Source organism: Equus przewalskii, unplaced genomic scaffold (genome assembly GCF_037783145.1).
Source record: "Equus przewalskii isolate Varuska unplaced genomic scaffold, EquPr2 ChrUn-13, whole genome shotgun sequence".
Taxonomy (NCBI): Eukaryota; Metazoa; Chordata; class Mammalia; order Perissodactyla; family Equidae; genus Equus; species Equus przewalskii.
Window position 1 is genome coordinate 8413990 of NW_027228750.1, and position 21302 is coordinate 8435291.

Here is a 21302-nt window from a genome sequence, read left to right on the forward strand (position 1 = left end):
CCCTCTCTACTCCAGGATCTGAATCTCCCACACAGCCAGTTTCCTCTCCTCCATAACACCAGGAAGTATCTAAACTCATCCACAGAAAAAGCAGCAATAAATGAAGATACCAAGATAATAATGAAAATGGACTTGTAACCAACACAGTCATTTTCTTTTTTTAGAATTATCCTCCTCATGTGTCCAGCTGAATAACTTGCATCCAGGAACTCATTTTGAAGGCACTTCCTTGGCCAGAGGGGGAAGATGCAAATCCTGTCAGCCACTGGGATTCCATCTCTGTGTCTTAGTCACCAGCATTTCGCTTTCAGGTCAAAGTTAGCCTGTGATGATTAAAGGGGAAAAGCAACTGAACCACATGAGGGCCAAAGGAGGAAAACCAGACCAAGAAGAAACAAAGAGAAAAAGGAGGTAGAGATGATGGTGAACATGGTTTTAAGTGAGTTGTTCCACAGTCTCCCTCAGACTGCTCTATTCTTTTCTTACCCTCCAAAATCTGGGAAGCGTCTCCTCCTCACTGATTCTTGGCTAGAAACACACCTCTCCAGTTTGAGATTTTCCCACAAAGTAATGAGATATTGCCTTTTTGCTTATAGGAAAATCTAAATTTTTATATGGTGAAAAAGCAGAAAGGGCTTAACTTCTCTTCAAGATTGTCTAGAGTATTAGGTCTAGGTATTTGTGAGATGTTCAGCCTCTTTTTGGCTCTAACAGAGGCTCTAGGCAGTATAGCATAGTGGTTAAGAGCCCAAAGCCAAAACCCAGACTAACAGGAATCAAATTCCAATTCTACCATTTACTAGGTAATGGGTGGCCTTGAGCAAGTTACTTAACCTCTCTTTGCCTCAAATGCAACCTCTGCAAAATGACAATGATAGTAGTACTTACCTTGTAAGGGAGGTAAAGTTTAAAAGTTTGACAGTTCAACAGTTGGCAAGCACATAAAGGTAATCTATCATTATTATGTCTTTTTCTCCAGAAACTGTACTTTGAACCCTTGAATCCCATCAATGGTCCTCTAGGGAAGTAGTGCTGGTCCAAGTGGGCACCCTGAGGATTTTTTAATTCTTATTATTTTACTCCTTTTCTTTCTTCTGACCCAGAAAGACAGCCAGCATGGTGGTTAGGGGAATGAACACTGGAGACACATTATCGGGGTTGAAATCCTCATGCCCTCCTCTGTGTGAGTGACCATAGGAAAGTTATTTAACCCATGACTCAATTTCCTTAACTACAAAATGAAAATGGTAATGTTAACAACACATCACAGGGATGTTGTGAATGTTACATGAGATAATCCATGGGAAGCCCTTACAAGACTGCCTGGTGTGCTGTAATTACTCAGTACATATTAGTTACTATTGTTATCCATTCTACATCCTGAAACCATTTACTATGCACCTACCACGTGCAAAGCACTGCTGGATGCTGATCACTATTAAAACAATCCTTATCCTCAAGGAGCTTAAAAGTTTCCAAGTTAAAATTTGTCAAGCCTTGAGTGATGTCAGCAACGTGGCAGAGTGAGTTGTTCCCCTTGTCTCTCCCACTTTTCAACTACAACTAAATGGACATTCACTGACCAGTGGAGGTAGCCCACACAGCACAACAAGACGCCTGAGAGACATACGCAGCTATACATCTAAGGGTGGATTGACTGGCCCTCCGAGAAGTGGTGGAGATAGGTGAGCACTCTCTGCCCTCCCCCAGCAGCCCTGTGCACATACACGAGTGCTTTCCAGCCTGGCATGAGCACCCCAAAAGTGGGAACATGCACCAGGGTGACTGTACGAAGAGGTGATGGCAGCCCTTAGTCTGCTTCTGATCACTTTCTAGGGGGGAGCCCACCATGCCCCTGCAGCCCCAAGGAGTGACCCTAGGTCAGTCCCAGCTAGGAAGTCCTGCCCACCAAGGACAGCAGCCGACAGGACTGCAAGCAGAGCAGCAGCAGATCTATATGCTGGGGCAAGTGCACTCCAGGCCCATGCAAGTGCCCACAGTACCACTAAGCCCTGAAAAAGGGAATGTGCCATGGGGTGACTGTAGGAAGAGGTGGCAGCAGCCTTAAGCCTGCTTGCGATCTCTTTCCTGGCAGTGAGGGGGAGCTCACCGTGCCCCTGTGGCTCCAAGGAGTGGCCCTAGCTCAGTCTTGGTGAGGAAGCTCCACCCAAAAAGCACAGTACACACAAGTGCCTGAATGCTCCCCAAGCTGGTGCAAGCACCCACAGTACCCCCACAGCTTCCAGCAGATGGGGTGGGACCAGAGACCCCGCTCCTGCTTCCACCTAGTGGTAACAGGTGGAATCACAGACCTACTACCACAAATGCCCCGACAAAAGATCAGTTCATCAAAAGCCATGAGAAACTGCAACAACAATTCAGACCAGAAGGAAAAATGACAGTTCTCCGGAATCCAACCCTGAAGCCATGGAAAATTACAACCTAAATGGCAGAGAATTCAAAATAGCTGTTACAAAGAGACTTAATGATTTACAAGAGAACACAGACAGACAGTTCCATGAGCTCAGGAATAAAATGAATCTCTTCACCAAAGAGATCAAAAGTATTTTTAAATATCAAGCAGAGGGGCCAGCCTGGTGGTGCAGCAGTTAAGTTCACACATTCCACTTCAGCAGCCTAAGGTTCACCAGTTTGGATCCCAGGTGCAGACCTGCACACTTCTTATTAAGCCATGCTGTGGCAGGAGTCCCACATATAAAATAGAGGAAGATGGGCATGGATGTTAGCTCAGGGACAATAGTCCTCACAAAAAAAAAAAAAAGAGGAGGCTTGGCAGCAAATGTTAGCTCAGGGCTAATCTTCCTCAAAAAAAAAATCAAGCAGAAATTCTTGATATGAAAAACACAATTAATGAAATAAAAAATAATCTAGGATCCTTAAGAAATGAAGCCAATGTTATGGAGGAAAGAATTAGTGATTTAGAGGATAAAAATATAGACATTCTACAGGTAGAGGAAGAGACAGAACTAAGATTTTCAAAAAATGAAGGAATTCTTTGAGAAATATCCAACTCAATTAGGAAAAGCAACATAAGGATTATAGGTATCCCAGAAGGACAAGAGAGGGAGAAAGGGAGCTTGTTCAAAGAAATAATAGCTGAGGACTTCCCAAACCTGGGGGAGGATCCAGATTTACAAATACATTAAGCTAATAGAATGCCTAATTACACCAATGCTAAAAGACCTTCTCCAGGGTATATAATAGTAAAACTGGCAACAGTCAATGACAAAGAAAAAATATTAAGGGCAGCAAGGCAGAAGAAAATAACCTACAAGGGAAACTCTATCAGGTTTTCAGAGGATTTCTCAGCAGAAACTCTACAGTTTAGGAGAGAATGGAATGATATATTCAAAATACTAAAAGACAAAAACTTTCAGCCAGGAATGCTCTATCCAGTGTAAAACATCAGTTGCATTTCTATACACTAATAATGAACTAGCAGAAAGAGAAATCAAGAATACAATCCCGTTTACAATCTCAGCAAAAAGAATAAAATATCTAGGAATAAACTTACCCAAAGATGTGAAAGACCTATACACTTAAAACTATAAGACTTTATTGAAAGAAACTGAAGAAGACATAAAGAAATGGAAAGATATGCCATGCTCAAGGCTCAGAAGAATAAACAGTTAAAATGTCCAACTACCTAAAGCAATCTACAGATTCAATGCAATTCCAATCAGAATCCCAATTACATTCTTCACAGAAATAGAACAAAGAATCCTAAAATTTATATGGAACAAAAAAAAGACCCCGAATAGCCAAAGCAATCCTGAGAAAAAGAATATAGCTGGAGGCATCACAGTCCCTGACTTCAAAATATGCTACAAAGTTATAGTAATCAAAACAGCATGGCACGGGACAAAAACAGACACACAGATCAAAGGAACAGAATTGAAAGCCCAGAAATAAAACCGCACATCTATGGACAGCTAATCTTTGACACAGGAGCAAAGAAAACACAATGGAGAAAGAAAAGTCTCTTCAACAAATGGTATTGGGAAAACTGGACAGCCACATGCAAAAGAATGAAAGTAGATCATTATCTTACACTGCACACAAAAATTAACCCAAAACGCATTAAAGACTTGAAGGTAAGACCTGAAACCAAAAAACTCCTAGAAGAAAACATAAGCAGTACACTCTTTGACATTGGTCTTAGCAGCATCTTTTCAACTACCGTGTCTACTCAGGCAAGGGAAACAAAAGAAAAAGTTAACCAATGGCATTACATCAGAAACTAAAAAGCTTCTGCAAAGCAAAGGAAATCAGGAACCAAATGAAAAGACAACCCACCAACTGGGAGAAAACAGATTTCTCAAAAAATCAAAAATAGAAACACCATACAATGCAGGTATCCCACTGCTGAGTATTTATCCAAAGAACTTGAAATCAATGATCCAAAGAGATTTATGCACCCCTATGTTCATTGCAGCATTATTCACAATAGCCAAGACGTGGAACAACCCGAGTGCTGTTCTACAGATGAATGGATAAAGAAGATACACACACACACGCGCGCGCACACACACACACACACACAATGGAATATTACTCTGCCATAAAAAAGAGAAAATCGTCCTATTTGCAACAACATGGATGGAACTTGAGAGTATGATGTTAAGCGAAATAAGCCAGGCGGAGAAAGACAAATACTGCATGATTTCACTCATATGTGGAAGATAACAAATACATGGATGAAGAGAACAGATTAGTGTTTACCAGAGGGGAGGGGGGCTGGGAGATTGGTGAAAGGGATAAAGTGGCACATATGTACAGTGACAGACAAAAATTAGACTACTGGTGATGAGCACGATGAAGTCTATTCAGAAAATTGATAAATAATAAGGTACACCTGAAATTACACTATATTATAAACCATTATGATCTCCACAAAATTACTGGAAAAAAATTGTCAACCCTTGACTCATCTTGGGAAAGCCATTGTTATTAGAATCTTATTTGGAGACAGACCCTCGGGGGGTCCATCTCAGATGACACTTCCCTGACAGACTCTGTTCAGAGAGGCCACTCAGCCTTTGACTTCCTCCCTTTGTGGATCCAGAAATCCTACTGTTCCCTCAGGCAGTTCCAGCCTCTAACTCTAGCCACCTCTCTGCACCCAGGCTCTCTGCCTCCACTAACCTACGATTTTGAGTCAGGAGAAGTAATAGAAGAAGGACAGTATAGTAGTTAGAGATGTTCTAGGTTCAAACCCCAGTTCTGCTGCTTCTACCTGACAGCCTCTCTGAGCTTGTTTCCTCATCTGTAAAACGGGGGTAAGGCAGCCCTACCTCATAAGGCTGTCGTGAGCAGTAAATGAGCAAACATATGACAATTGCCTAGAATATTGCCTGGCACAGAGCAAGCGCTATAGAATAATTTGCTATTATGGTTATCATTAACTTTAAAGAAGGTCAACATAGCAGGGAATCTACCTGACCAACCTGGAGCATTCCTCCCACAAATGTGGCTAATGATCGTGTTCTTCCAACCCACCAGTAGCTTTCTCTGACGCCATCTTGACAAGTCCTAGTCCTAGGAGACAGAAGAAGAGAACCCAAGAGGACTGAGAAGATGGAGGGGAGGAATAAAATGTCCATATGAACACGGATAGCTAGGAACATTCACCTCCCTCTGTGGCACCACAGGAGTTAGAGGAGACTGCTTCTTTAGGCAAAGCCTGCCATTGTTTATACAACAGTGGAGCTGCATGTCCAGGTGCCCACCTCCCTGCGTACCCCGTCTCTCCTGCCTGCCTGCAAGAAGCCAGTGGGAACAAGGCTCTCCTCTGGAAGCTTTCAAGAGAACCCAGCTCAAGTTTGGGGCTCAAGTCCCAGATGCTCTTCCAATCAGGCCGCCAAGGAGACGTGAATTTCTACAGATCCACCACCAGAGGGCAGAGCGTCACCGCAGCAGATCTTGAGTCAGCAACCGATGAGCCCACCTCCAAGAGCGCTGGGAGGGGAAAATCCTCCAGAACGTCTGTTTGCACTTCTTCCCAATTCAGTTTCCCTGGGGCTAGGCCCAGGATCTTGGAGATCACTTTATGATTACCGACATTCCCCCTGCTCTGGGTCCTCGCATCCGGCCACGCCCACAGGTGTCCAGAAGTTTCTGTCCCAGGCACCATTTGCTCGATGGGGAGAAAGCAGCGTGAGGAAGGAGGGTGTGTGGGGGATGGGGCAGAGGGACCCTGCTGTTAGCCAAACATCATCCCAGGCCAGGAAATGTCACTCCCTGGTCCCTCTGGATGTTGACCATTTTCATCTGATGCAAAGGAAGGGAGAGGAGGCAAATCCAGATGAGGGTCTAGTTTGCTCCTCTCTGTTGCTGCTACCTTTTCACATTTGGGCCCCCGAAAGTCTCCCCTCTAGTTGAGGGCCCTTATCAGGGCAGATTTAGTTGTATTGCATTTGGGCAGTCCTTCCTTAGCTGGCATAAAGTGGTTTAATTCCTAAAACAGCATCCCGTGTCCCCCATCCTCCTCACTTACTTTACCTTTTAAGTCACATTGATTGTGAAAACAAAGGTCAGAGTGGGGTTTGGGGTGGAAGGTTACGGAAGTCTTTGCACTCCAGTTCCTCTGTAGGGATTTAGTAGGTGGGTTATCCATGGCCTCACAGACAAGGCCCAGGGTGGTCCCACACAGGTGACGTAACTCTCGGCTTTCTCATCACGTCTCACACAGGCAGCATAAGACGACACGTTCACCCCAGGCAGGCACAGGGCAAAGCATCTTTGACCAGGGAACAGGGAGCCAAGTTCCAGCTCCAGATTCCACCCTTGCCTACTGCCCTCTTCTGGGGAAATTACTAAACTGGTCTAGGACTTTCGTTTCTCACATTTGAGAATGATAGTTCCTCTTGCAGGGCAGTACTGCTGGGGAGGAGAGGTTTTTTTAATCTGGGATTTGTCTTTCCCATTTCTAAATGATTCCTGCTCAAGCCTTAGGGAGAAATATGAATGAAGAATGAGGAACCAGGATTCAATGAATAGAGATTGTCTGCCAAGGTCATGGACAGAGTGTGAAATGTCAGATTAGCCTGATTTCACTGTCTGTTCTCAAACACAAACACTCTCCACCCCTAGAGTTTAATTAGTTTCTTCTGGCACAGGAAACGTGGCACATCTGGAATATTGTTGATTGCTCTGCAAATAACTCATTTTAGTGTATTATTAACCTGCTATGCAACTTCTCTTATTGAGACAATCACCTTCAGCAATGTCTCATGGGAAAATCTCTTGTGGGCAATCTTGAGAGCAGTGTTTTAGCCGTATTCATACCCACCTTGCTCCCAACACACTTTTGGGTCGTTTTTTTCCAATTGCAATCTTGAGCAAATCACTTACCCTCTCTGGTCATCATGATATTTACAGTATTTTTTTTTTAAAGATTGGCACCTGGGATAACAACTGTTGCCAATCTTCCTTTTTCTTTTTTTCCTCCTTCTTCTCCCCAAATCCCCCCAGGACATAGTTGTATATATTCTAGTTGTGAGTGCCTCTGGTTGTGCTATGTGGGATGCCGCCTCAGCATGGCCTGATGAGCGGTGCCATGTCCGTGCCCAGGATCCAAACCAGTGAAACCCTGGGCCGCTGAAGCAGAGCACGCAAACTTAACCACTAGGCCATGGGGCTGGCCCCAATACAGTAGTTTTAAATTGCAAGTCAGAAGAAAGTTCTTTTCTGCTCCCTTGCTTCTCCTCTTGGTGCTCCCTTCTTCTCCCTCCTTGCCCCTACATCTCCTGCAGCAAAGTTCTACACCCAGCCATTCTCGATGGCTTGTCTTCCCTGACGCAGCTACTCTTTCTTGCCCTTGATACGTGCAGTGCCCTCTGCTTTGAATTCCCTTTCTTGAAACATGAATTTTCCCACTGACTCTTACTGATCCTTCAGAACTCGGTTTTGACATCATCTTCTCCAGGAAGATCGCTCTGCTCTCTCCCTGACACCACCTCACCTGGGTTTGATGTCCCTGTTCTATGCGCCCATAGCACCTGCACGCCCTCCACCATAGACTGACATTGTCTAACCAATTCGTCTGCTCTTCTGGACCAACAGCTTATCTTTGTGCATTCAACATCAAGCACAGTGCCCTGCTCTTCATCGTGCTGTCTTTCATGCTGGGTTCAGTTTTTAACAGAGGTTTACATGCTTCTCCCCCAGACCCTGATTTGTATGTCAAGTAGAAAGTCATGGCTAGGCTCTTAGATACTCCTGCCACTGTGGCAGAACTGTACCCCTGGGAAACTAATGCTTTAAGTCTCCGTCCCAAAGACCAGAGGTATGTGTAAATCATTTCTGTCAAGCACTGGAAACTTCCCAAGAAGAGGAAAACCACATCTATCTCATGAAGTTGACAATGTAGAAGGAGCTGTCACAGCCCTTTAATACTCCCACCTAGCCTCAGATACAATTGTCTTCTTTAATAGATTACGAAACCAAGGCCCTGAGAGGGACTGACTCAGTGTTCCAGAGACAAGAAGTAGTGAAGCTGTGACTAGAGTCAGTGGCTTCTGTCCCTGGACTGCAGACCAGGGAAAATAGTTCTTCTTCACTCTTCTCCCCTCCTCCCACTGTCCTCCAGACAATGGTGTCAACACTGGGCCTGCAGAATCCCCAGGAAGAGTAACAGAGGCAGGTGACTGAAGCAGACAGCTCTGCAAGGGCCTGCCCTCTGTGGTCTCAGGAAGAACACCATGTACTCTTCCCCTCTCCATCTCAGCAGTGCATCGATCCCACACTTGGAAAAATCAATGTTGGCGAGGACAGGAGAAAGATTTGCTCAGACACATTTGTCATTTGAGGTGCCTACAAATATACTCACACAGCAGTAGCCCATAGCCTCTGTTCCCCCATCACAACCACCTACTCAGACCAGAGCACCTGCTATGGGCAGGGCTGAGTGTGAGGAGTCAGGACCGTGGGATATCAGGGTCAGAGGACCCTTAGAGGCCCCCGGGCCCAACTCCCTTCTGCACAGTGGAGGAGTCTGAGGCCAAGAAGTGAGTGACCTGCTCAAGATTACACAGCTGGGAGGCGACAGGGCCAGGATATGAATTCAGATGTCTGGATGGCATTCCCACACCCTCAAACCTGGATCGCGTTGTACACATATGATTGGTGATGGGAGGCCTCCTTTCCTGCCCCACAGACAAAGTGTCATCCCATCCTTGCCCCCAGTGCCCAGCGTGCCTCTCTCAGGATTCAGTGGCTTCAAGGAGGGAGTTAAGAACGCAGGCTTGGGGTCAGACGAACCTGAGATTGTGACCTATTCCTACCAGACGATTATGTAGCTTTTCTATCTCATCGTTGCCATATCTGTAAAAATCACATCCTGCGCCAAGAACTGTTTAATTCCATGTATTAACGCCTAAAATCATTAAAACAATCCCATGAGATCGGTCTATTGCCTATGGTTGCTTTAGGCACAGAGAGAGATTCAGAAGCTTGCCCAAAGTTGTACACCCAGGAAGTGGCAGCAGCGGGCCTTGCACTCTAGAGCACACGCTTTAATTACGGTGCTGTCATACTGCACACCAAACTCTCATCTCCTTCATGCCCACCCCACCCAATCCAGCAAGCACAGCCCCTGCTTGCAGGTGACAACACACCTAGATCATGTGTCCCCTGCTGCACACCAGGCAGTTGGTCAGTTTGTCCCATCGTTGGCCTGTGGGTACAGAGAAAAGGAAAACCATTGGCCACCTTGGCTTCGTTGGGATGCCACAGACCATGCTCCTTGAATGTGCATTCCCAAGACATTCTGTTATCACCAGAGCCTGGTTTGCTTTGGGCTGGTTTATTTCTAAAGCTGAAGGATTCAGAGGCATTTGGGCATATCCAGGAAAGGCCTAACAAACAGATGACTGCTTTTGACCCAACAGAGTCCCACAGTAATTTGGTGCCACAGTGAGGGTGGCCCAGGCTGGATACTCTCAAACACCTCTCCACTCAGCATGTTAATTATTCATCACGTCCTTAAATAATCTTCTGTGAGGAAATGCTAAGTGACACATTAAATATTCATCAGGATGCACCTAGCACGAGGCCAAGGGTGGAATTAGGCAGAACAAATGTGATTTCTGATTACGTCTCTTTAATTCTAGGCACTGAACACCCCCAGGCAGCTAGGACTCCATCCCATTCTGAAAGAAAGCCAGGAAAGTAGATTCCACAACATCCCTTTATGTTCTGCCAAACTATCTTTAGAATCTTGGCAAGAAGTTCTTTCCTTTTTCTTTCTTTCTTTTTTTTTAGCTTTTAAAAGCTGAGGTATAACTTATATGCATATATGTATGCACCCACATAACCACCACCCAGATCAACACATAGAACATTTCTAGCAGTCCAGAAGTTTCCCTCATGCTTCTTGCCAGTCAATACCACCCCACATACACGTATAAGAAATCACTATTTTGACAAGAAATTGTTTTTATCTTTAAGTATAACTCACATCCTTCCTTCTGTCATTTCTGTTCACTTCCTCTCATTTTCAGTTTGAAGGCAAAGGCCAAGCAGTAATCTACTGCCCATAGATTTGAAGTTCACTAGTGTGGGAGCATGGAAAACAAGAGGCAGTCCAGGGAGAGGAGATGCTGGCTTGGTCTGGAGCAGGAGTGGGGAAGATGGAAAGGAGGAGAAACTTGTGGAATGTATTCTGAAGGTAGAGGTGACAGGATTGGAAGCGACAGTGAGGGAAAGTGTGGAATCAGGCATGATATATAGGTTTTGAGTTTCTTGTTGGAGGGTGCTACCATTTGTTGAAGTAAAGAAGATGGAAAAGGAGCTGCTTTGGGGGCAGGGCAAGATCAAGAGCTCAGTTTGGACCTGTTATCTTGAGATACTTACTAGGCATCCACACGTAGAGCCCAAGTCATCTAGAGCTTAGGGAAGATGTCAGGCCTGGAAAGAGATATGTATTTGGGATTAATCAGCCTACAGATGGATTTCAAAGCCTGGGGATGGCATGGAATTACCAAGGGTAAACAGAGCAGAGAGCAGGACCCATGATAGAGCCTTCTAATGTTCTTGGTGATGCTGATACTTGCCTTCAAGCTCTAACAAATGTTAGAAAGGAGAAAATAAGCATCGTGTAATATATAATTCAGTCTCAAAATTGAACAAATTTATTTTCAGCTTGGAAAAAATATTTTTAAATGTTCTACAGCCTCTCATGACAATACAATGGGATTCTGATGATTAATTTTGGTCAGAGCAGCCATCCCTTTAGGGTCCCAGTGGCCCTGCCCCAGTGAACACAGACCTCTAGTTGATCTCACAAGGGCATTTTGTTATTTCAAAAAGCTTGATTGAACTTGTATGCTTACCTACCATAAAGACATATATGCTAACCACAACATCAGGTTTTTCTGCTTTCATTAGAATTATATCAACTGGCAACACTGTATATCTTGTGATGATCAGAACTTTGACAGTAACATGTCTTCAGTTATTTTTTAAAATGGGAAAATGTACAAGTGCCTAATCCGTGCACTTTTTAAGGAAGACAGTTATTTCAAAGACTCAGTTAATTAATCCAAAAATGAAACGAATAATAGTTTCTACCTCTTTGGGTTACTATGCAAGATTAAATGAGAATGCATGTGAAGGACACATTGTGAGTGCTTAATACATGGCTGTGGTGATTATTACTATTGTGAATATTCTTGATATAACACAGACTCCAAAGGGAACAAATAATAAAAGCTGCCCTTTGTATGAAAGGTGTGGAGACCATACTACTGTTCTCTTCAATGATACATCCTTTGGTGCCGATCATAATAATCCACTGCACGGAGTCAGAGGGCCCTTGTTACCAGTTCACATATTTCTGCTTATGTCTGAGGGCATGGCCCTATCCCTACTCAAAGAATCTTTCTTCCAGAAAGCTAGACAATTAGCCTGACTCCCTCTCAGCTGGGCCCCCGACTGCGGGAACAGTCAGCTGCTGTAACGAGGAAAAAATAATCCAGTCGTTCCTGAGCCAGCTCAGATGGTCAGCCAGAGATAGAGGCAGGCTGACGTAATCTGGCCTTTTGAAGTAATTTCAGCTGATTTGTTCATTTGTTTGCCAATAATCTTGCTTTTGAAACTCAAAAATAACAACAACAATAGTAATACAAAAGGGGACATTTTGTCCTTCTACTGTCAGAGCCATGCCTCAAGCTCCCCACACAGATGGAAACATCACCTACAAAGTCTGTGAAAGGGTATGGTAGGGTTGAATTATGAAGGGACAAGAAGGGAGGCAGGTGTGTCCAGCCCCCAGGTGAGAGGAGTGGCATTTTAACAAGGATATCTAATTAATGCTTTAAAGTTTTCAAAGCACTTCCACATAAATCATCCCATTTGATCTTCAAAATGCCCTTGCCACGTCAGTAATATTATATTCATTCCAGAGATGAGGATTCTGACGCTCAGAGAAATTAAGAAAGTTGTCCAAATGCTGGAGGCAGTTCCCAAACCCTGCCTCTCTTCCTATCCACTGTCTTGCATGGAAAATCTCCTCTACTACCCGGCAGCCTGTGGATACACCTGGCTCCATCAGGGGTGGGTGTGCATGGTCTTTGTCTATCCTAGCCAAAGGAGTGGGTCCACAATCAAACAGGGCGTGGCCCTCAGGGGCCCAGGATAATCATTTAAGTCATGCTTTCAATGTTTTTAGGGATTTGTTTTATGAATAAAAACATTCAGTCAGACATCTGGATATTTTACTCTAGCTGGAGTCAACTACCTGAATACTTTTTGTTTTTTTTTTTAAAGATTTTATTTTTTCCTTTTTCTCCCCAAAGCCCCCCGGTACATAGTTGTGTATTCTTCGTTGTGGGTTCTTCTAGTTGTGGCATGTGGGACGCTGCCTCAGCGTGGTCTGATGAGCAGTGCCATGTCCGCGCCCAGGATTCGAACTAACGAAACACTGGGCCGCCTGCAGCGGAGCGCGCAAACTTAACCACTCGGCCACGGGGCCAGCCCCAACTACCTGAATACTTTTTAAACGAGTATCTATATATGAATCTCTATTTTTCTTCCATTTTCTTCCAAATGTTTGATATTTACAACTAAAGTAATTCTCAGTCTCATTTTTATTTTGGCAGAAACATAAGACTCTGGAAAATCACGGCTGTTGACTGAGTTTGATTTGAACTATCGAATGGCTATGTGTTCCAGAGCAATTTACTGAACTCTCTAGGCTGTCGTGGTCCAATAGAACTTATGGAAACATTACAGATCTGCACCGTCCAATGTGGTAGCCAATAGTCACGAGTCTATTGATGAAGTGAAATGTGACGAACGTGACTCAGAAACTGACTTTTTAATCTTAATTAATTTAAATTTAAATAGCCGCATGTGGCTAGTGGCTATTGTATCGGATAAAGCAATTCTGGGCCTATATCCTCACCTATAAAATGAAATGTTTATGCTAGAATCAATCTTCCCAAGATTCCTACCATAATTCCTAGCAGAGTGGCACATATTAGACAGTCACTAAATATTTGTTGAATAGATATTTCTAGAATGAAAGAATAGCCAAATGAATAAAGAAATGAATGAATAAATTACTGAATCTTAAGGGAACATCATAAATGGAATTAATTTAGGATGACTTCCTGGAAAATCTAGAGTTTTGAGGGATGAAGAGAAACTAGCATTAGCTGCAGCGGAGTGGGAACCCCTGGCCGCTGTTCCCGTGGGGACAGAACCACTAGAATCCAGATCACATTTGCCTTTCCACTTCCTCCAGACCCAGAAAAGCAGCTTCCTGCCTGGGAGTATTTTCATAACCTACGTCTCCCGGTGAAGAGTCTCAGTGCTAGAGCTGTGGGCAGGGAAGAACGTCAGGAAAGAGGGGACAGTTGTCAGGAAGCCCCAGGGAGAGCTGCCAAGACTTCCATTGGAACCATGGGAAAGCCTGCCTTCAGACAAGCTTCGAATAGCCACTGCCCCCAAACACACTGGTTAAAATAAGTGGGTGCATCAGACGCATCTATCTTGGCTTTGACTCTTCTCTCTCAATTTCTGTTCTGAGGAGTTTCTCCCTTCCAGGTGAGGCCCGCTCTCATGCACACTTTCTCTTCTCAACATGGATTATGGTGGGTGCCTGAAAGTTTCCAGGGCGGGTGTCCCATCCAGGGTGCATTTTCTCTGTTGCTAGAAGACCCTGCTGAAGAATGTGCCTTTGTCAGGAATATGAGTGTGATGACCTGGGGTGACAGTGGAGTAGCGTATTGCCTGCACCTCCTCCCTGAAGGAGCACTGCACCTGCACCACTCGGAACTCTGCTCAGAGCCGAAGCTTGCCGGCTTGGCCAGGTTTTCCCTCCCTCTCTCTCTTCCTTTCAGTTAACAAGATGTTCTTCTAATCTGTGAAGTTATTGCTTTTATTTTTTAATTTTGGGGGGAGATGTTTTTATTGTGGTAAAATATGCACAGGTTGTCTAGTGGTTAACATTCCGCGCTCTCACCGCTGCAGCCCTGGGTTGGTTTCCCGTCAGGGAGCCACACCACCTGTCTGCCATCTGCCGATTGTCATACTGTGGCAGCTGTGTGTTGCTGTGATGCTGAAAGCTATACCCCCAGTATTTCAAATACCAGCAGGATCATGCATGATGGAGAGGCTTCAGCAGAGCTTCCAGACTAAGACAGACTAAGAAGAAAGATCTGGCCACTCACTTCTGAAAAACATTGGCCATGAAAACCCTATGAATAGCCCAAGAGCACTGTCTGATATAGCGTCAGAAGGTGAGAGGATGGTGCAAAAAGACCAGGCAGGGTTTCGCTCTGCTGTACACAGGTTCACTAGGAGTCAGAATGCACTCAACAGCACTACCAATAAAAAAAATATATGTAACATAAGATTTACCGTTTAGCAGTTTATTAAGTGTATAATTTAGTGGTATTAAGTTCAACATTCACATCATTCTTCACCCATCACTATTATCCATCCCCAAAACTTTTTCATCATTCCAAACTGAAACTCTATACCATTGAACAACATCTCCCATTTCCCCGTCCCCCCAGCCCCTGCTAACGGCCATTCTGTTTTCTGTCTCTGTGAATGAGACTACCCTAAGTACATGACATAAGTGGAGTCAGACAGCATGTGTCTTTTTGTGACTCACTTATTTCACTTACCATAGTGTCTTCAAGGTTTGTCCATGTAGTAACATGTTTCAGAATTTCCTTTCTTTTAAAGGCTGAATAATATTCCACTTTATGCATATACCACAGTTGGATTGTTTCCACTTTGTGGCTATTAGGAATAAGCTGCTACGAACATGGGTGTCCAAGTATCTCTTTGAGACCCTACTTTGAATTCTTTTGGATCTATGCCTAGAAGTGGAATTACTGGGTCCTGTGGTAATTCTGTGTTTCACCTTTTGAAGAAGTACTTTTATTTTTTAAACCATTTCTAAATTCTTTTTCTTTCTTTTCTACCTTCCGGTTCTTGAGTGTTATTCCTAATCCTCTCTATGTGTATATTTTCAGCTTTTCATATCCTGGGTTGTAGCTTTTCATTTGAAATCTTAGTCTCTTATTTCTTTTCACTTTTTTAAAATCTCAGCTTCTAGTCTTTTATCTTTTTATTTTGAACTTTGTCTATTTTGTCTAATCTAATGCGTTTATTTTGTCTAATCTAACATGTAACCTATAAGCTTTTTGCTTTAGTTTATTTTTAAACCATCTCCAACTAATCCTTTTTATTTCTATAGTTTAATTTGTTTCACCTAGGAATTTATAGAGCTGACTTCATGTATCTATAATGCATCTCTCACAAATTTATCATATTTCTGGTGGCTATAAATGTTTCTCTTCTGGGATACTGTGTAAGGAGTGTCGGGAAGGTTATGTTGCAAGGCGGCTGGAGGATAAGTGCGACTGAAGTCTGTCCTGGGTCAGGTTCCCTGGGAGACAGCCTGAGGCAGAGATTTGGATTCAGGAGGTCTATAGGGGAGGGCACTCAGGAGAAACACTTGTGAGGAAGTGAGGGGAGCAGGACTGGGTAGAGGGAGTTGAACTGGGCCTTCAGAGGCAGTTTCAAAGGAGGCCTTAGTCCCACAGGGAGCTGTGAAGCTGGAATGGACTCAAAGTGAGACGGGGGACTGGGTCTGCATCCCCTGGAACCCCGCATGGACCAGGAGGCATAATCTTGGGTGAAAAGTTCCTTCCTTGAGGGTAATGCTGGGGAGGGACTCAATGTGTGCTGTCTGCAGGTGACACTCCTGGGGGCAGGGTGGGAGATCTGAGTGATGCACCACAGCACCCACTGCAGGTTCCCAAGAGAAAAATACTATATTCTAGGGAGGTAGGGTCCCGTAATCCAGCCCAATGGTGGTCAGCCAATTTTGAGGCGTGTATTAAAATTCCCTGGGTAGAGGGAGGTGGCCTGGTGGCGCAGCGGTTAAGTGCGCACCTTCTGCTTCGGGGGCCTGGGGTTCGCCGGTTCAGATCCCGGGTGTGGACATGGCATCATTTGGCAAGCCATGCTGTGGTAGGCATCCCACATATAAAGTAGAGGAAGATGGGCACGGATGTTAGCTCAGGGCCAGTCTTCCTCAGCAAAAAAAAAAAGGAGAATTGGCAGCAGATGTTAGCTCAGGGCTAATCTTCCTCAAAAAAAAAGAGAAAAGAAAATGAAAATGAAAATTACCTGGGGAGAAAACTTGATGAGGCCCCTCCTACAAAGTGTGTATAGTTTGAGAAAGAAAATCTGATCATTCCAATATGCCTCCAGCACCCCTCCAAAGTGGAGAACCACTGACTTAGACCAAAATGACAATACCCCAACTTCTTGTAAATGGCTTTTACACAAGTTATGTTGAGTCTATTTAAAGGACCCTACAAAAAAGTGTATTCTCTCTCCACGACAAGTCTGATGTAGGGGTGGATTTAGGTTTTGTGGAGCCTATAGATTATACAATTGGGGGGACCTCTATAAAAAAAAAATACAAAATTATTCATATAAAATTGCCAGGCATTGCCAGCATCTTGGAAGGGGCCGACGTGCTGAGGGGCCCCAGAGCTAGGTTTTGCCAGCTTTGCTGTAAATCCTCCTCTGGTCCAAGGCCGTTATTGCATAAGCTGACCAAGGAGCCTCCCTGAGTCTGAGGGAGGGACACTTTCCCTGGAGGGCTACACTCATCAGCTGTTTAACTACCTTCTCACTTTCAAGAGCCCTTGGGAATTCTCCCTTGGCTGAATCCCCAATAAGTCTCACCTTGAGGCAGGTGACCTCGCCTGGACACCCTGAAGATACCCTATTTCCAGGAACTGGTGGGACACACTCTACCTTACACCAGAGGAATGGGGCTCAGCAGATGTGGACCATGATTCTTTACTGGGAGCAAAGGACAAATTATATAATGACAAAATTAGTGATAGTGATAAGTAACAAGTATTAAACATTTAGCATGTGCCAGTCCTAGTTCTAAGCACTTTACATGAATGATCACATTTAATCCTCATAAGCACACTAGTCAATATATATTATAATATATATATATATTATTGCTATTGCCATTTTACAGAAGAGGGAATTGAGGTATAGAAACTTTAAGTAACATGCCCAGAGACTCACAGCTAGGAAGCAGTGTGGCCAGGATGCAAATCCAGGCTCTGACTCCAGAGTATTTTCCCCACGACACTCCCCCCACCCCCTGTACTATGCCACTCTACAAAAAGCCCTGGGGTGATGTGTGTGTTCGTTGCTCCTTGTTAACTAAAGGTCTTCGCTTGAAAAAAGGCCAATTTAGTTCCTACAGAAGGACTCTGTATACTAAGTTCTTCTGAGGGTTTTAAGGTCTTTTGCTGAAAAGTTTTAAATGCCCAAGTCAAGTAAAGCACTCAAGGGATATTTAAAAGGGCAGACACTGCACTTTTGCTGTATAGACCCCTCTGATCAGATCCAGAATATAGTCTAAAGCATGCTTTAGAAGGTCAATGCTTTGTTCCCCTCAAACTGAAATACCCGTAGGCACCTTTCATTTTAGAACATCCTTTTTCCATGGGTATGGACCAGTTATTTCTGTGACCGTCAAAAAAGAAATTTTGATAGTAGCTATGGTGGATGGGCCACTCATATCTCAGTCAACCTTTGCTCCACAGCGTGGGGGAACAGAACTCCTTGCTTCTGGCCTTCCTGACAAAATGAAGATCCTCTGTCTCACCATTCACACCGCCCTGTCTGCTCAGACTAACGGTCTCCTTTTGATGATAATCTGTATTCATTCTCCAGGCTCAAACAGCATCTCTGGACCTAACCACCAGAATTGGCAGTGATTCCAATGGGCCCCTGTTTCAAGTTTTTATAGACTGAGTGGATTCCCCTGGACAATTCTTTCAGAGACAGATTTATTAATCTTAGTGGGAAAAAAAAAAAATCCTTGCCAAACGTACTTTCTTTGAAAGACAGTGGTTCTGAATGATAGTACAGGGAATAAATCTCAGAGGAACTTATATTTCTATCTATCTCGTATATTATATGTTGTGGCCAGCCCTTTTGTGCTGTGGTCTGCGTAAAAAGTGTACGTTTTCCCTCTCACTTATCTTTGCATGGCTCTCTGGAGCCTCCCTGTACTTATGATTGTGCTGGGGCAATCAGGGGACTGGCAATAAATACACCAGGTTTTTTTCCAGCTCTATTTCAGCTGTTACTATCAAAGAATCTTTTCAACCTTGGATGCCTCAAAGGAAAGGTTTCTCCTCTCATCTCCTCTGAATGGATTCCCATTACCTTAAAATGATTTTATTCACATTCTGTTCTAGCAAATATAGGACTTACCCTCCTGGTACCTCACCTGACAGGGAAGGAGCATGTAAAGCAGAAATCACAACAGGCCATCCAGGAATTTTTCAAATGAATTTATCATAGATTTCTCATTGCCTAAAAAAACTCAACGCCATAGGAAAACACCTCAGTGTGCCTGTTATATCCTCTGTAGACAGGAACTGGATGTGAGAAAGTTACATGGTCTTGATATTGACCCCTGATTATTGATGCTTGTGCAGAACACACCTTTCACTACTCTAAGAGTTGGAGGAGTTGCAATGTGATTTTGATGCTTAATAGCACCCTCCAAATGGAGTGAGATAAACAGGGATGTGTCTTGGACTTTTTAAAAAATTGTATGGAAATGACTTGATAACATTGGTGTGGTATCCACAGATTCCCACTACAACAAAGAGAATACAAAGATGACATTCTCTTATATTAAAATGGCAAAGAGATGCTCAGCATCACTAATCCTAGGGAAATGCAAATCAAAACCACAATTAGATACCCACCACATCCATTGGGATGACTGCTATCAAGAAAGCAGAAAATAACAAGTGTTGGCAAGGAAAGAAATTGTTGAAGAAATTAGAATCTTTGTGCTCTGTTGGTGGAATGTAAAATGGTGCAGGTACCATGGAAAACAGTAAGGTGGTTCTTCAAAAAATTAAAAATAGGATTACCATATGCTCTAGAAATTACACTTCTGGATATATACCCAGAAGAATTGAAAGCAAGATCTAAAAGAGATACTGGTACATCCATGTTCATAGCATTAGTCACAATAGCTAACACGTCGAAGCAACATAAGAGTCCATCAACAAATGAATGTATAAACAAAATGTGATATATACATACAATGCAATATTATTCAGCCTTAAAAGAAAGCAAATTCTGACACATTTTACAAGGCGGATGAAACTTGAAGACTTTATGCTAAGTGAAATAAGCCAGTCACAAAAAGACAAATACTGTATGATTCCACTTACATGAGATATCTAGAACAAATTCATAGAGACAAAAAGTAGAATGGTGGTTGCCAGGGGTTGGGGGAGGGAGAGAGTTATTGTTTAATAGGTACAGAGTTTCAGTTTTGCAAGATAAAAACAGTCTAGAGATGGACGGCAATGTTTGCACAACAATGTGAATGTACTTAGAACTACTGAACTGAACACTTAAAAATGGTTATTGAGGGAAATTTTATCTTGTGTGTATTTTACCACAATTAAAAATTTTTAAATGGCATTAATGTCATGACTTAGCAATTGCCTTCATAGGTGATTGTCCCTACGTCTAATTACAGACTAAAAGAAGAGTTATAGTTCACCTGTGTTACAACAAAAGTCACTAGTTTGGGCAGGAATCTTCTGGCATTTAACTGCATCTAGTTGACACCCATATGGAGCAAGTTAATTCTTCAGTTCCTGAAGCTTATGTGTTATAATCGATTTATCTAAAAAGAGGCATCAAGAAAGTTCACTGTTTAAGGTAATTGTTCCACGAAAGTCCTACTAGGAATTGTTATGGCTGAGGTGGAAATTTCACCTACTTTGCTTTTTTCTCTACTGAATTTATTATGGCTGTGCTCAATGACATTGTGTCCTTGATTATTCAGTTGGTAGCTCAACAGGACCCCAAATTACTATGAATAACAAACACCTGAAAAGCAGAGCTAGAACGAGATAAAAGTCCAAAGATAAGTAATTCAGGACTGATGTGGCCTCTGCATGGTCAGAGAGACCCACGCTTTTTCAGGCTCTCTGGTCCATTATCCTTGGTGTGTGGCCCTCATCTTTGTGATCCAAGACAGCTGCTGGAGCTCCAGGTATCACACCCACACTCCAGAGGGCAGAATGGGAGGAAGGAGAAAAAAAAGGTTAACTACTTCCAATATAAGAAAACTTCCAGAAACCCCGTACAACATTTTTACCCATATATCACTGGCTAAAATTTAGTCACATGATCAGTCTTAGATCATCAGGGATGTGTCAACACAAAAGTCAGTATTCTGTTATTTCTAGATATAGGGAGAAGGGATATCCAGATGACACCTAGAACTCTCTTCCACAGCTGGGGAGACTAGAAAGATACAAATCAATTTAATTCCACATTCCATCTATTTTCCATCTCTTCACTTCAGGATGAAGAGATGGCATTGGCTAACACCCAAAGGTGTGAAATTTGAGGGCAGTTCAGAAGAAGGGTGAGAGGCTCAGTGTGGCAGGCACACCTGGTGTGTGGTTAGATCCAGTGGAGATGACCTTAGGAAGGTAGGCAGGTGTTAGGGAGAACCTTGAATACCAAGGGAAGAAGCGTGGATGTTCTCTATCCAAATGTCAGTGGGAGTCACTGCAGGGTTTTGAGGCAGGAAGGAACCTCTGCTTCTCAACGGTTGCTGAGGATCCTGAGGATGTGGGAGGGAGTCTCGTGTTTGGCACCTGCCTTTATTATTTGGCCCATCTCTAATATTAGGCAAGTTGCTTAACTTCTTTGTGTCTCATTTTCCT